The 12,937-nt window shown below is 44.2% G+C and overlaps 1 non-coding gene and 2 pseudogenes across 1 annotated transcript; all 3 read left to right on the top strand.

Moving 5' to 3' along the window:
* The first annotated feature begins 3,657 nt into the window (after positions 1-3,657).
* LOC149573857 (18S ribosomal RNA) lies at positions 3,658-5,468 on the top strand (annotated as a pseudogene).
* Positions 5,469-5,999: 531 nt separating this feature from the next.
* On the top strand, positions 6,000-6,153 carry LOC149573856 (5.8S ribosomal RNA; annotated as a pseudogene).
* A 218-nt stretch (positions 6,154-6,371) lies between these two features.
* Positions 6,372-9,773, top strand: LOC149573855 (25S ribosomal RNA). Its single transcript, XR_016361057.1, has one exon. It is a non-coding gene; the product is annotated as a 25S ribosomal RNA (ribosomal RNA).
* The last annotated feature ends 3,164 nt before the right edge of the window (positions 9,774-12,937 follow it).

Here is a 12,937-nt window from a genome sequence, read left to right as displayed (position 1 = left end):
AGAGTGAGCCTCGCAATAATAGCTTATATAGGAGAGCTAGTTATCATAAGTCTCTCCCATGCCTCTCTCATTGATTCAACATTGTTGTCAAGGTGGATGGATATGTTAGATTTTGAAATGGTGGATGTTGACATTGAATCAATTAGAGGGCATGAAGCCCACCCTCAAGGTACTATTCCTCCACTCTCCTTTTGATCATGTTTTCTTGTCACTCAACTGGCACAATTTTGAAAAAAGGTTTGGTAGCAGTTTCTACCCCTCACCGTGTCTACTTCACGATTTTAAAACATGACATAAATGGGAGCCCTCATCTAGCACTTCTGTCTAGTGTTGCTCAGGTATTACATAAATTTTTTTCTATTGAAACGAACCCCCAATGAATGCCTACCCTTGGACTCTCTCTTAGATCACTTGACTGATGCAATTATAGAAAAGACATGGTAGCGGTTACCATTCTACAACACGTATGTTCAGTGATTTTGAAGTTGATCTAATGGCGAGCCCTTGTCTAGCCATGAGGTGGGTACTTGGCGCTCTAGCAATTTTTTGTAAACATATCGTGGCTACAATGGGAGCTTTGATAAAAAAAGATCTCAAAGACCCTCCCCAATAGAATCAGTGTTGGTGTTCAAGAAAGACACGTTATTTGGATTTCAAATATTGGCACCAACATCATTTTTATTGGGAGGGCCCTGAAGCCATCTTGATTTCTATGCAAGGGTTCTATCCCTAGGGTTGTTCTATTTGTAACAACTTCTTTGGCACAAAATTTTTAGAATGGTTCAACAACGGTTGTCGTTCCAATGGTGCCGTTGTGGTGGTTTCCTGGGCAGTGATCTAAAGGGCGAGCCGTCATCTACCAATTGGGTTGCACATCACGAGTGACAAGGGAGCCATTCCTATCAGAAGCTCCTTATGGCCATTCGATCAGAAGAGCCATTTATTGTGTGAGCAACGATGAATGTAGCCTTAGATTCCAAATGAAATCAATGACATTGGATCTATATAAGAGCAGAATGAAGCAGCAGCCCATTTGCTATGCATGGCTCCCCAAAGTTGCTCTTCTTTCTCACTCCATTGGCATAAATTTGGGAGTTGTTCGACAGTAGTTGTCATTCCAATGTGTCATTGCAGTGATTTGGAGAGCGATGCTAAGGGTGAGAGCTTGTGTCTAGCATTTGGGATGTTTGTGCAAGCAAGTAGGGGAGCTTCTCTTATCAGAACCTCTCTGTGGCCTTTGAATATAGACACAGTGCTTATGATATCGATGGATACGACCCTTGGATTCTAAATTTGTTCAGCTAACATTGGTTTTTGTGAGAGATGGGTATGAAAGCACATCTTGATTGCTACATGGGATCTCCCTAAGGTCAATTCTGTGCAACTCGATTGGCACAATGTTGGGAATGGTCTGATAGTGGTTGTCATTCCAATGTGTCATCAAGATGTCTTGGAAAGTGGTCTTTCAAGGGCGAGCTCACGTCTAGCACTTGGATTGTGCATCATCACAAGTGAATGGGGAGATCTCTCTGTGAACGGCGGCATGGTGATTGCAAGAGAAAATTGACTTAGTCAGAGCATTGGCCTTGGGCCATTGTGATGGCCTCACAATTTCTCTATAATTTCAACCTATGTTTGCATAGTAGCAAATTTTGCATGTAAGATTGGCCTTTTTCTTGACAGTTCCAAGAGATGACCTCCGAAACTTTTGGATTGGGCGCCTTCAAGGTGAAGTTCATCCAATTGATCGGATGAGCTCGATGTGCTTGTATCTATTCTGAGATGGTAATGATGGTCTTTAATCTATGGCAGTGAGTATATTCCATTCAGTAATCGCAATGGCAGAGCTGGTGGGAAGTACTTGTCGCTATGTTTTGTTGGATACCCTATATGTAGGTGTTTGCACAGCTAGCAACACACTACACATTTGGTGTTTGATTCTTAGATGCGCTTGTTGCTAAGTGTATGGAGTTGTATCTTTTAGCCAAGGGCTCCATCTCTTAGCACGTTCTATCATTGCATTTTTATCTTGCTCGGACGGCAAGAAGGAAAGAGATGGTTGCACGGGTGCATTGCTTGATGTCGCTAATTTCATCAAGGGTCCACTCTCCACCCTAGCTTTTTTCTGATTGGTAGAGTCTTGGGATTGAAAGGGGGGTCGGGGAAAGGTTTGGTTGCTACATAATTTATTCACTAGTATGTTCTTAGTGTGTGCTCACCTCTTCACTGTCTCATCCTACAGAAGTGCACGGCACTATCATGACAGCTTTTGTGGTCCAGGCCAGTAGAATTATAAAGTATTACCATTAATTTTTGTTTGGATGTGGAAACTATCCATGCCCTGTCCTGCACATGCAATCCGAACAGCTATGGCTCATGGGTTCTATGGGAGATACTCTTTTTCAGCTTCCCCTAAATAGAGCATTCGGTGTTTGCATTGTGTGGACAAAAAGGCCAAGGCATTTCATCTCTCTTTAGATAAGAAATTCTTGGAGGGCTTGTCGAAGTATGGCCATTCATATGGGGTGCACCAAAAAGTGTGTAGGGGGCATATACTTGGGAAATGGATGTCTCTAAGTGTCCTTACTTTGTTTTGTGTGTGGTGTACATCTTTGCATTATGACTCTGCTGCAAGCATTTGTGATTCAAGAATTTTGGGGGAATGGGTTTCATATGAGATGTTCTTCTCAGGCTCTTGTGAACCAGAGTGCTTGTCTTTGCAATGCTTTGACAAGTGCAGGCCCAACATGTCTTTCTAGGGGAAGAAATTGCATAAATTCTTTTTATCGAGATGTGGTTTCTCGTAGGTGGTTTCCTTGTGGTGCAGTTCTTCAGTATGTGCATGTACATGAGATTGAAGCTTGTCCAACAATTCTAGTGTGAGTGTTCACCCATAGGAACTTTTTTGTACCTGCGTTGGCAGATCATGTGTCACAGGGAATGGTTAGCAAGGTTGTGTTGGGAAAGGAGATATTTGCAAGAGGTTAGAAATGTTTGTGTATGTGAGTGGGCTCTCATCACCTATAAATGTGCTTAGGGGGTGTTATACACGATCCCCTTGATCAGCCTTATAATTGAGGTGGTCATGTGTACAGTGATGCCCCCACCAATCGCATAACCAACCATATTTTTGACTGGCATGGCCCTTCACCCTTCAATACAGTGTTCTCGTTGGCACTTTGGCAACCAGCTCTTCATCATGGAAAAATGTTTGTTGTGATCGAGAAGGCTTTTTTCTATGCAGGTGCACCTCAACATGCATGTAGGAGGCATATGCCGAGGAAATGGATGTCTCTAAGTGGCATTACAATTGAGGTGGCTACGTACGTGGTGCATCTCGTACAGACTTGAGGCTTCTTTCTGAGTAGTGGTGAAAACAAGGTTGAGGGTAAAGGGTTCTATAAGGGATGTTCTTCCCAAGTGCCACTGAACTGAGGCTTCCTATTTGGCCCTCTCCAGTTGACGATCGGACACTTTCCTCTTGTGTGAAATCTTTGAGCGTTGCGAGTCCTGCTTGTGTTGTGAGCATCATTCTTGTTGCTTGTGCAGCGGATTAGGTTTGGATGCATGATGAAGCGAATGAAAATTTTGATTTCCCTTTGCGGTAGGCATCCCTTGGCTATAGCAGGTCTTGGGGGTCCCCTCATTATTAGAAGCTACTTTTTCAATCCTACCAGTAGTCATATGCTTGTCTCAAAGATTAAGCCATGCATGTCTAAGTATGAACTATTTCAGACTGTGAAACTGCGGATGGCTCATTAAATCAGTTATAGTTTCTTTGATGGTACTTTTCTACTCAGATAACCATAGTAATTCTTGAGCTAATACATGCACCAAATCCCAACTCTTGGAAGGGATGCATTTATTAGATAAAAGGTTGGCGTAGGCTCGCTCGTTGTTCTGGTGATTCATGATAACTTGATGGATCGCACGGCCTTTGTGCTGGTGACACTTCATTCAAATTTTTTCCCTATCAACTTTCAATGGTAGGATAAAGGCCTACCATGGTGGTGATGGGTGATGGAGAATTAGGGTTCAATTCTAAAGAGGGAGCCTGAGAAATGGCTACCACATCCAAGGAAGGCAGCAGGCATACAAATTACCCAATCCTGACATGGGGAGGTAGTGACAATAAATAACAATACTGGGCTCATCGAGTCTAGTAATTGGAATGAGTACAATCTAAATCCCTTAATGAGGATCTATTGGAGGGCAAGTTTGGTGCTAGTATCCATGGTAATTCTAGCTCCAATAGCATATATCTAATTTGTTGCAGTTAAAAAGCTTGTAGTTGGATCTTGGGTCGTCATGATCGGTCTGCCTTCTGGGTGTGCACTGGCCCTCACATCCCTTCTGCTGGCAGTGTGTTCTTGGCCTTAATTGGCTAGGTTTTGGTTTTGACGCTGTTACTTTGAAAAAATAAGAGTGCTCAAAGAAAGCCTATGCTTTGAATAAATTAGCATGGAATAACACGATATGAGTCTGGTCCTATTCCATTGGCCTTCGGGACCTGAGTAATGATTAATAGGGCCAGTCAGGGGCATTCGTATTTCATTGTCAAAGGTGAAATTCTTGGATTTATGGAACACAAACCACTACAAAAGCATTTGCCAAGGATGTTTCTATTAATCAAGAATGAAATTTGGGGGCTCGATGATGATCAGATACCATCCTAGTCTCAACCATAAAAAATGTCGACCAGGGATCGATGGATGTTGCTCTAAGGACTCTACCAACACCTTCTAAGAAATTAGAGTGTTTGGGCTTTGGGGGGAGTATGGTCACAAGGCTGAAACTTAAAGGAATTGACAGAAGGGCACCACCAAGAGTGGAACCTGTGGCTTAATTTGACTCAACATGGGGAAACTTACCAGGTCCAGACATAGTAAGGATTGACAGATTGAGAGCTCTTTCTTGATTCTATGGGTGGTGGTGCATGGTCGTTCTTAGTTTGTAGAGCAATTTTTCTGGTTAATTCCATTAATGAATGAGACCTCAGCTTGCTAACTAGCTAGGCAGAGGTTCCCCTTCATGGCCAGCTTCTTAGAGGGACTATGGCCTCTTAGGCCATGGAAGTTTGAGGCAATAATAGGTCTATGATGCCCTTAGATGTTTTGGGCCACATGCGCGCTACACTGATGCAACCAATGAGATTCTCTCCCTGGCTTGAAAGGTTTGGGAAATCTTGCCAAATTGCATCATGATGGGGATAGACAATTTCAATTATTGATCTTCCACAAAGAATTCCTAGTAAGTGCGAGTCATCAGCTCGCGTTGACTACGTCCTTGCCCTTTGTACACACCGCCTATCGCACCTACCAATTGAATGATCTGGTGAAGTGTTTAGATCGCGGGAATGATGATGGTTCTTGTCAGTGACATCATGAGAAGTTCATTGAACCTTATCATTTAGAGGAAAGAGAAGTCGTAACAAGGTTATTATAGGTGAAACTGCAGTAGGATCATTGTCAGCTTGAGACCCTGAATCATGTAGGGGATGGAGCTGGCCTCCTCCCCACCCCCAAAATCTCAGTGACATCCAAACACTTGGCCCTGCAACAATTTGTTGGATGGCCAAGATACAAGTCTAGCACCATTAAGGTTAAGATTTCATGGTTTGATCATGTGTGCGGTGCTATGCCAGGGATCTGTCATTTCGACGACAACAAGTCAGAACTGCCGCAACCCCCTGTTGCCTTGCCCAAGTGTATTGACTCATTGCTTGGAGAATTTTGTGTTTAGGATGGGTGCACTCACATGATTTGTGGGGCAAGGGCCCTGTTTGCTAACACGGCTCTTGTTGACTCCCATCTTTGTGAGGTGATGGGGCAAGGACACACCACAACATTCCTCGTCACACCCATTGGGTGCTCAGGGTTTGGGATGTGTCAACACCCAACATACGGGTGCATCATGCACCTTAGAAATCCAAAGAATGAAGCATGATCTAGCACCTTGCATTCTTGGGTCACTGAAATACAAAAACATAACAAAATCATGACTCTCGGGAATGGATATCACAACTCTCACCATGATGAGGAATGTAGCGAAATGTGATACTTAGTGTGAATTGCAAAATCCCATGAATCATCAAGTCTTTGAATGCAAGTTACGCCTGAGGCCTTTTCCAAGGGTACATCTACTTGGGCATCGCACTACAAATTTCCCTCCCTAGTGAAGAGCAAAGATGATCGTTCGTGTCAACAAGTGGCACGGTCAGATGAAATGAGCATGAGGTCTATCAATCTGTCATGATGAGTGGTGGCTCGCAAAGGACAGCGTTGGTTTGCGTTGATCAACCGATTCCTCATGAGGAACTTTATTCTAGGTTCAATAGCCCATTGCAGTGCGGGCATGTTGCATCTCTACCATGTCCCCAATTCAAGCATGAATACCCACTGAGTTTAATCATATCAATAAGTGGAGGAAAAGAAACTTACCAGGATTCCCTTAGTAACGGTGAGTGAATCGAGAAGAGCCCAGCATGAAAATCGACGGCCGCACCTGTCAAATTGTAATCTATAGAAGCATCCTCAGTGACGGACTAGGCCTAAGTCCCCTGGAAGGGGGCACTAGAGAGGGTGAGAGCCTCATTGGGCCCCAACCCTTTCACACCATAAGGCACTGTCGGTGAGTCATGTTGTTTGGGAATGCAGCCCTAATCAGGTGGTAAATTTTTTCCAAGGCTAAATACGGGTGAGAGACTGATAGCGAACAAGTACCACGAGGGAAAGATGAAAAGGACTTTGAAAAGAGAGTTAAAGAGTGCTTGAAATTTCCAAGAGGGAAGCAGATGGAGGCTGGCGATGTGCCTCGATCGGATGTGGAATGGTGTGAGCTAGTTCGCCGCTCGGTTTGAGGGATGTCCCAGCATGGGCTATCGTGATGGCACAAGTGCGACCTTCTGGTCGCACAAATACATTCGTCATGATGGTCAAGGAGTGAAGCACATGCTTTTACGGTGGTCTCTTAGGCACCTGTACGCTCGTGGCACTGGCCAGAAGGCTTTTCATCCAACCCATCTTGAAACACTAACCAAGGAGTCTAACATGTGTTTGAGTTGGCAAGTTGGAAAAACCCATGAGGTGCAAGGAAGCTGACTAGCAAGATCACCTCTTGGGGGGTGCACCGCCGACTGACCCTAATCTTCTGTGAAGGGTTCGAGTTTGAGCACACCTATTGGGACCTGAAAGATGGTGAACTATGCCTAAGGAGAGCGAAGCTAGAGAAAACTTTGGTGGAGGCCCGCAGTGATACTGACGTGCAAATCATTCGTCTGACATGGGTATAGGGGTGAAAGACTAATCAAACTATCTAGTAGCTGGTTTCCTATAAAGTTTCCCTCATAATTGCTAGAGCTCATGTGCAAGTTTTATCAGGTAAAGCAAATGAATAGAGGCATCGGGGGCATAACGCCCTCGACCTATTCTCAAACTTAAAATAGGTAAGTCAGTGCGGCTTCTCTATTGAGCCATGCCATGGAATCTCGAGCTCCAAGTTAGCCATTTTTGGTAAGCAAACTGGCAATGTAGGATGAATCAAAAGCCAAGTTATGGTGCCAAATTGTGTGCTAACCCGGATCCCACAAAGGGTGTTGGTTGATTAAGATAGCATGACATTGGTCATGGAAGTTGAAATCTGCTAAGGAGTGTGTAACAACTCACCTGCCAAATCAACAAGCCTCAAAAATGGATGGCGCTGAAGCATGCAACCTATACTCGGCCATCGGGGCAAGTGCTAGGCTCCGATGAGTAGGCGGATGTGGGGGTTGTTGTGAAACCTTGGGCATGAGCTTGGGTGGACCGGCCCCCAGTGCATATCTTAGTGGTAGTAGCAAATATTCAAATTAGAACTTTGAAGATTGAAGTGGGGAAAGGTTCCATGTGAACAACACTTAGACATGGGTTAGTTGATCCTAAGAGATGGGGAAACCCTGTTTCAAGGGTGCACTTTGCACAATCATCAAAAGGGAATCGGGTTAACATTCTCGAACTAGGATGTGGCAGTGAATGGCAATGTTAGGAAATTTGGAGAAATCGACAGGGGCCCCGGGAAGAGTTATCTTTTCTTTTTAACAGCCAGCCCACCCTGAAATCAATTCAACCGGAGATAGGGTATAGCAATTGGAAGAGCACCATACATCCTATAGTGCATGGTGTGCCTTTGGTAGCCCTTGAAAATCTAGAGGACCGAGTACTGTTCATGCCCGATCATACTCATAACTGCACCAAGTCTCCAAGGTGAATAGCCTCTGGTCAATCGAACAATGTAGGTAAGGGAAGTCGGTAAAATGGATCCATAACTTTGGGAAAAAGATTGGCTCTAAGGGCTGGGCCTAGAGGTCATCACCTTGAACTCTTGGGCTATTGGAAGCTTGCCCAAGCTACTCCCGCGGCAAGGGCGGGCCGTCGCATGCCGATCGAGCGACGAACGTAAGATGCCCCCTTTAGAAGGCTTTCCCTAAGTGGCAAATAGTCGACTCAAAACTGGTACAGATAAGGGGAATCTGACTGTTTAATTAAAACAAAGCATTGTGATGGTCCTTACAGATGCTGATGCAATGTGATTTTTGCCCAGTTCTCTGAATGTCAAAGTGAACAAATTCAACCAAGCACAGGTAAACGACGGGAGTAACTATGAGTCTCTTAAGGTAGCCAAATGCCTCGTCATCTAATTAGTGATGCACATGAATGGATTAACAAGATTCCCACTATCCCTATCTACTATCTAGCAAAACCACAGCCAAAGGAATGGGCTTGGTAGAATTAGTGGGGAAAGAAGACCCTGTTGAGCTTGACTCTAGTCTGACTTTGTGAAATGACTTGAGAGGTGTAGAGTAAGTGGGAGCTTTCAAGCACAAGTGAAATACCACTAATTTTAATGTTATTTTACTTATTCCATGAGGCAGAGATAGGGAAATGCCCCTATTTTTGGCCTTAAGGTGCATCTAGGCACGCTGATCTAGATGGAAGACATTGTCAGGTGGGGAGTTTGGCTGGGGTGGCATATCTATTAAAAGATAATGCAGGTGTCCTAAGATGTGCTCAACGAGAATAGAAATCTCATGTGGAACAAAAGGGTAAAAGCTCATTTGATTTTGATTTTTAGTACGAATAAAAATTGTGAAAATGTGGCCTATCGATCCTTTAGACTTTTAGAATTTGAAGCTAAAGGTGTCAGAAAAGTTACCACAAGGATAACTGGCTTATGGCAGCCAAGCATTCATAGCGACATTGCTTTTTGATCCTTCGATGTCAGCTCTTCCTATCATTGTGAAGTAGAATTCACCATGTGTTGGATTGTTCACCCACCAATAGGGAATGTGAGCTAGGTTTAGACCATCGTGAGATAGGTTAGGTTTACCCTACTGATGATCCATGTTGTGATAGTAATTCAATTTATTATGAGAGGAACCATTGATTCACACATTTGGTCATCGCGCTTGGTTGAAAATCCAGTAGCGCGAAGCTACCGTGTGTCAGATTATGACCGAATGCCTCTAAGTCAGAATCCATGCTAGATGTGGCATGTATCTCTCTCCAGCTACATCGTGACCTATAGTAGGGTTGCTCTTGCACTCCCAGGGGCCTGTGTCATTGGTCATCTTCGATTGGCACATTAGCCCGTTGGAGCAACCTTGGATATTAATTTCAAGTGGTTGGTGAGAAGAATCTTTTGAAGATGACTTAAATAAGCGATGGGGTATTGTAAGTGGCAGAGTGGCCTTGCTGCCACGATCCATTGAGATTTAGCCCTCTATCGCCTCAATTCGTAAAACCCTTTTCAACTCTGAAGTGGGTGGGGTTTGTAATTTGCACGAGGGTGAGAAAATCTTCCAAGTGCCAAATTTTGGATGGGTGGGGTTTGCAAATTTTTTCACGAGGACATAAAAATGTCTCGGGTGCCAAATTCCTGGCGGGTGGGGTTTGTAATTTATGCAAGTGCGGGAAAATCTCCCAAGTGCCAAATTCATGGTGGGTGGGGTTTTGTAAAAATTTCCATGAGGGTGAAAAAATCTCTCAAGTGCCAAATTCATGGCAGGTGGGGTTTGTAATTTCTACCAAGATAGAAAAATCTCCCAAGTGCCAAATTTTGAGGGGGTGAGGTTTTGTGAAAATTTTTGCGAGGGCGAAAAAATCTCCTAAGTGCCAAATTCTTGGTGGGTGGGGTTTGTAAATTCTGTGAGGGTGAAAAAATCTTCCAAGTCCAAATTTTGAGCGGGTGGGGTTTGTAAACTTTTGTGAGGGCAGAAAATTCTTTTGACTACAAATTCTAGGCGGGTGGTGTTTTGTAATTTTTTCTAGGGTAGACAACTCATGTACGTGATCCAAAATTGGTTAACTTTTTTTTTGGTTAACGCCCAAAGTTTTGAACTCAAATCAAGTTGGCTACCTTGACTCGAATCACCTCCAAATTTTTTGTACAACCCATGTCACCATGCTCGACTTGATTCTAAGTGCCCTAAGTCATGTAGGTGGTCCAAAAGAGGTCAACTTTTTGTTTTGGGTTAATGCCCAAAGTTTTCAACTCGAACTGTGTCGGCAACCCTGACATGAATCGCCCCAACTACCCCAACCCTGACTCGAATCGCGTCAAGCCTTAACTACCTCCAATTTTTTCGCACAACTCATTTCACTATGCTTGACATAATTCTAAGTGTGTCGAGTCATGTGCGTGCTCTAAAGCTGGTCAACTTTTTTTTTTGGGATAATGACCAAAGTTTTCAACCCAAATTGTGTTGGCAACCCTGACTCGTATTGCCTCGAGCGTTAACAACCTCCAATTTTTTTGCAAGACTCATGTCACCAAGATCAACTTGGTGCCTCGAGTCATGTGCGTGATCCAAACATGGTTAAATTCTTCCTTTTTTGGTTAACACCCAAAGATTTCAACCTGAATCATGTTAGCAACGCCAACTCAAATCGCCTCGAGCCTTAATCGCCTACAATTTTTTTGAACCACTCATGTGATCGTGCTTGACTTGATTCTATGCACCCCAAGTCATGTACATGATCCAAAAGCGATTAACTCTTTTTTTGGCTAACGGCCAAAGTTTTTGAATCGACTTAGCTACCTCGACTCGAATTTCCTCGAGCCTTAACTGCCTCCATTTTTTTTTCTTGACTCATGTAACCACACTCGCCTTGATTCTGAGTGGCCCGAGTCACTTACGTGATCCAAAATTGGGTAACTTTTTCTTTTTCCTTTTTTCTTTTTTTTGTCAAGTCCCAAAGTTTTGAGCTCGAATAGAGTCGAATACCCCAACTCTAGTCATCTCCAAATTTTTTGCACAACTCATGTCACCGTGATCGACTTGATTCTAAGTGCCCTGAGCCGTGTACATGATCCAAAAGTGGTTAACTTTTTCTTTTTGGTTAACGCCCAAAGTTTTCAACCCGACCCGCCTCAGCAACCTCAACTTGAACTGCCTCAAGCCTTAATGGCCTCCAATGTTTTTGCACGACTCATGCCACCGTCGACTTTTTGCTCAAATCATGTCACCCAGGGCACCTCGATGCTACATCCAAAACTGGGTAACATTTTTTTTTGAACTCCCAAGATTTCATTCTTTTTCACCTTACGAGGCCTATCATAATCTCTTTTTATAAAGAAAATTCTCAAATCAGATCGTTTCGGCTACCCTACCTCGAATTTGGCTAGCTAGGTGTAATGCCTCGAGTCAGCTTGGCAATATGTGAACTGAAACCTATGCGTGATCCAAAAGTGGGTAACTTGTTTTTTTTTTTTTGTAATGCCCAAAATTTAGCGCTTTTCGCTGTACAAGGCCTCCCATGATTTTTTTTTCCCTCATCAACCCACTCTAGCGACCCAGTTAGGTTGCTCGAGGCTAGGGCAATGAAGATGGGTTGACCCAATTGGGTGACCCAAGTTGGGTCAACCTAGGTGTACGATCCTAGCTGGGGATAGCAAGTCAATTCTACAAGTTTGCTTGCCAATTTTGCTAGCCAGGTCAGCTCGCCGAGTCATTTGACCATGTGGTCTTTGCCAAATCACCCCACCAAGTTGCCTCAAAGAATTGACTCTTTAAGTCCGCTCACAGTTTGTCAAGCTAGCTCACCAAGATGACTTATCATCTCGCCTCACTAGGTTGCCCCACTAGGTTGCCTCTTCTTTAAGACCGCTCACCATGTCGGCTCCCCAAGTCAACTCATCGAGTTGACTATTCAGGTTGCCTCACCAAGTCGACTCCTTAAGTTTGCTCACCATGTCATCTCCCTAAGTCAGCTCACCAAGTTGACTCACCTAGTCACTTTACCACCTTGCCCCAACAAATGTGCTCGCCAAGTTGCCCCACCGAGTTGCTTCTCTAAGACCACTTACCATGTCAGCTCACCAAGTCAGCCCACCCAAGTCACATTAGTGAGCTAACTCACTGAGTCACCTCATGAAGTTGACTCTTTAAGTGCACTCACCAAGTCAGCTCACCAAGTTGACTCACCATCTCGCCTCGATAAGTTGGCTTGCTGAGTTACCCTACCAAGTTGTCTCTTTAAGCTCGCTCACTGTGTCAGCTCATCAAGTCACCTCACCAAGTCAACTAATCAAGTAGGCCCACTAAGTCACCTCATCATATTGACTCTTTGAGCCTACTTTCCAGGTCGGCTCACCACATTGGCTCTCTAATTCCACTCACCAAGTTGCCCCATCAACTCGCCCTGTTAGGCCCACTCACCACATCAGTTCACTAGGTTGACTTCCCGTGTCAGATCGCCAAGACAAAAATTCAAGAATGCTCACCAAGTCTACCACTAGGTCATCTCCCTAGGTCAACTCAAAAGGTGCAGTTGCAAAGTTTCCTTAATGAGTTGACTCTTCAAGTTTGCTCGCCAGGTTGACTCCCCAATTTGGCTCGCCAAGTCAGCTCACCAAGTTCACTCGCTAGGTCACCTCCCTAGTTTGGCTCACCATGTCATCT

Source organism: Cupressus sempervirens, chromosome 2, assembly GCF_028749045.1.
Source record: "Cupressus sempervirens isolate cs-2001-9-10 chromosome 2, ASM2874904v1, whole genome shotgun sequence".
NCBI classification, from domain to species: Eukaryota; Viridiplantae; Streptophyta; class Pinopsida; order Cupressales; family Cupressaceae; genus Cupressus; species Cupressus sempervirens.
Note: the sequence above shows the minus strand (reverse complement) of the source record. Positions and strands in the feature narration are given on the sequence as shown.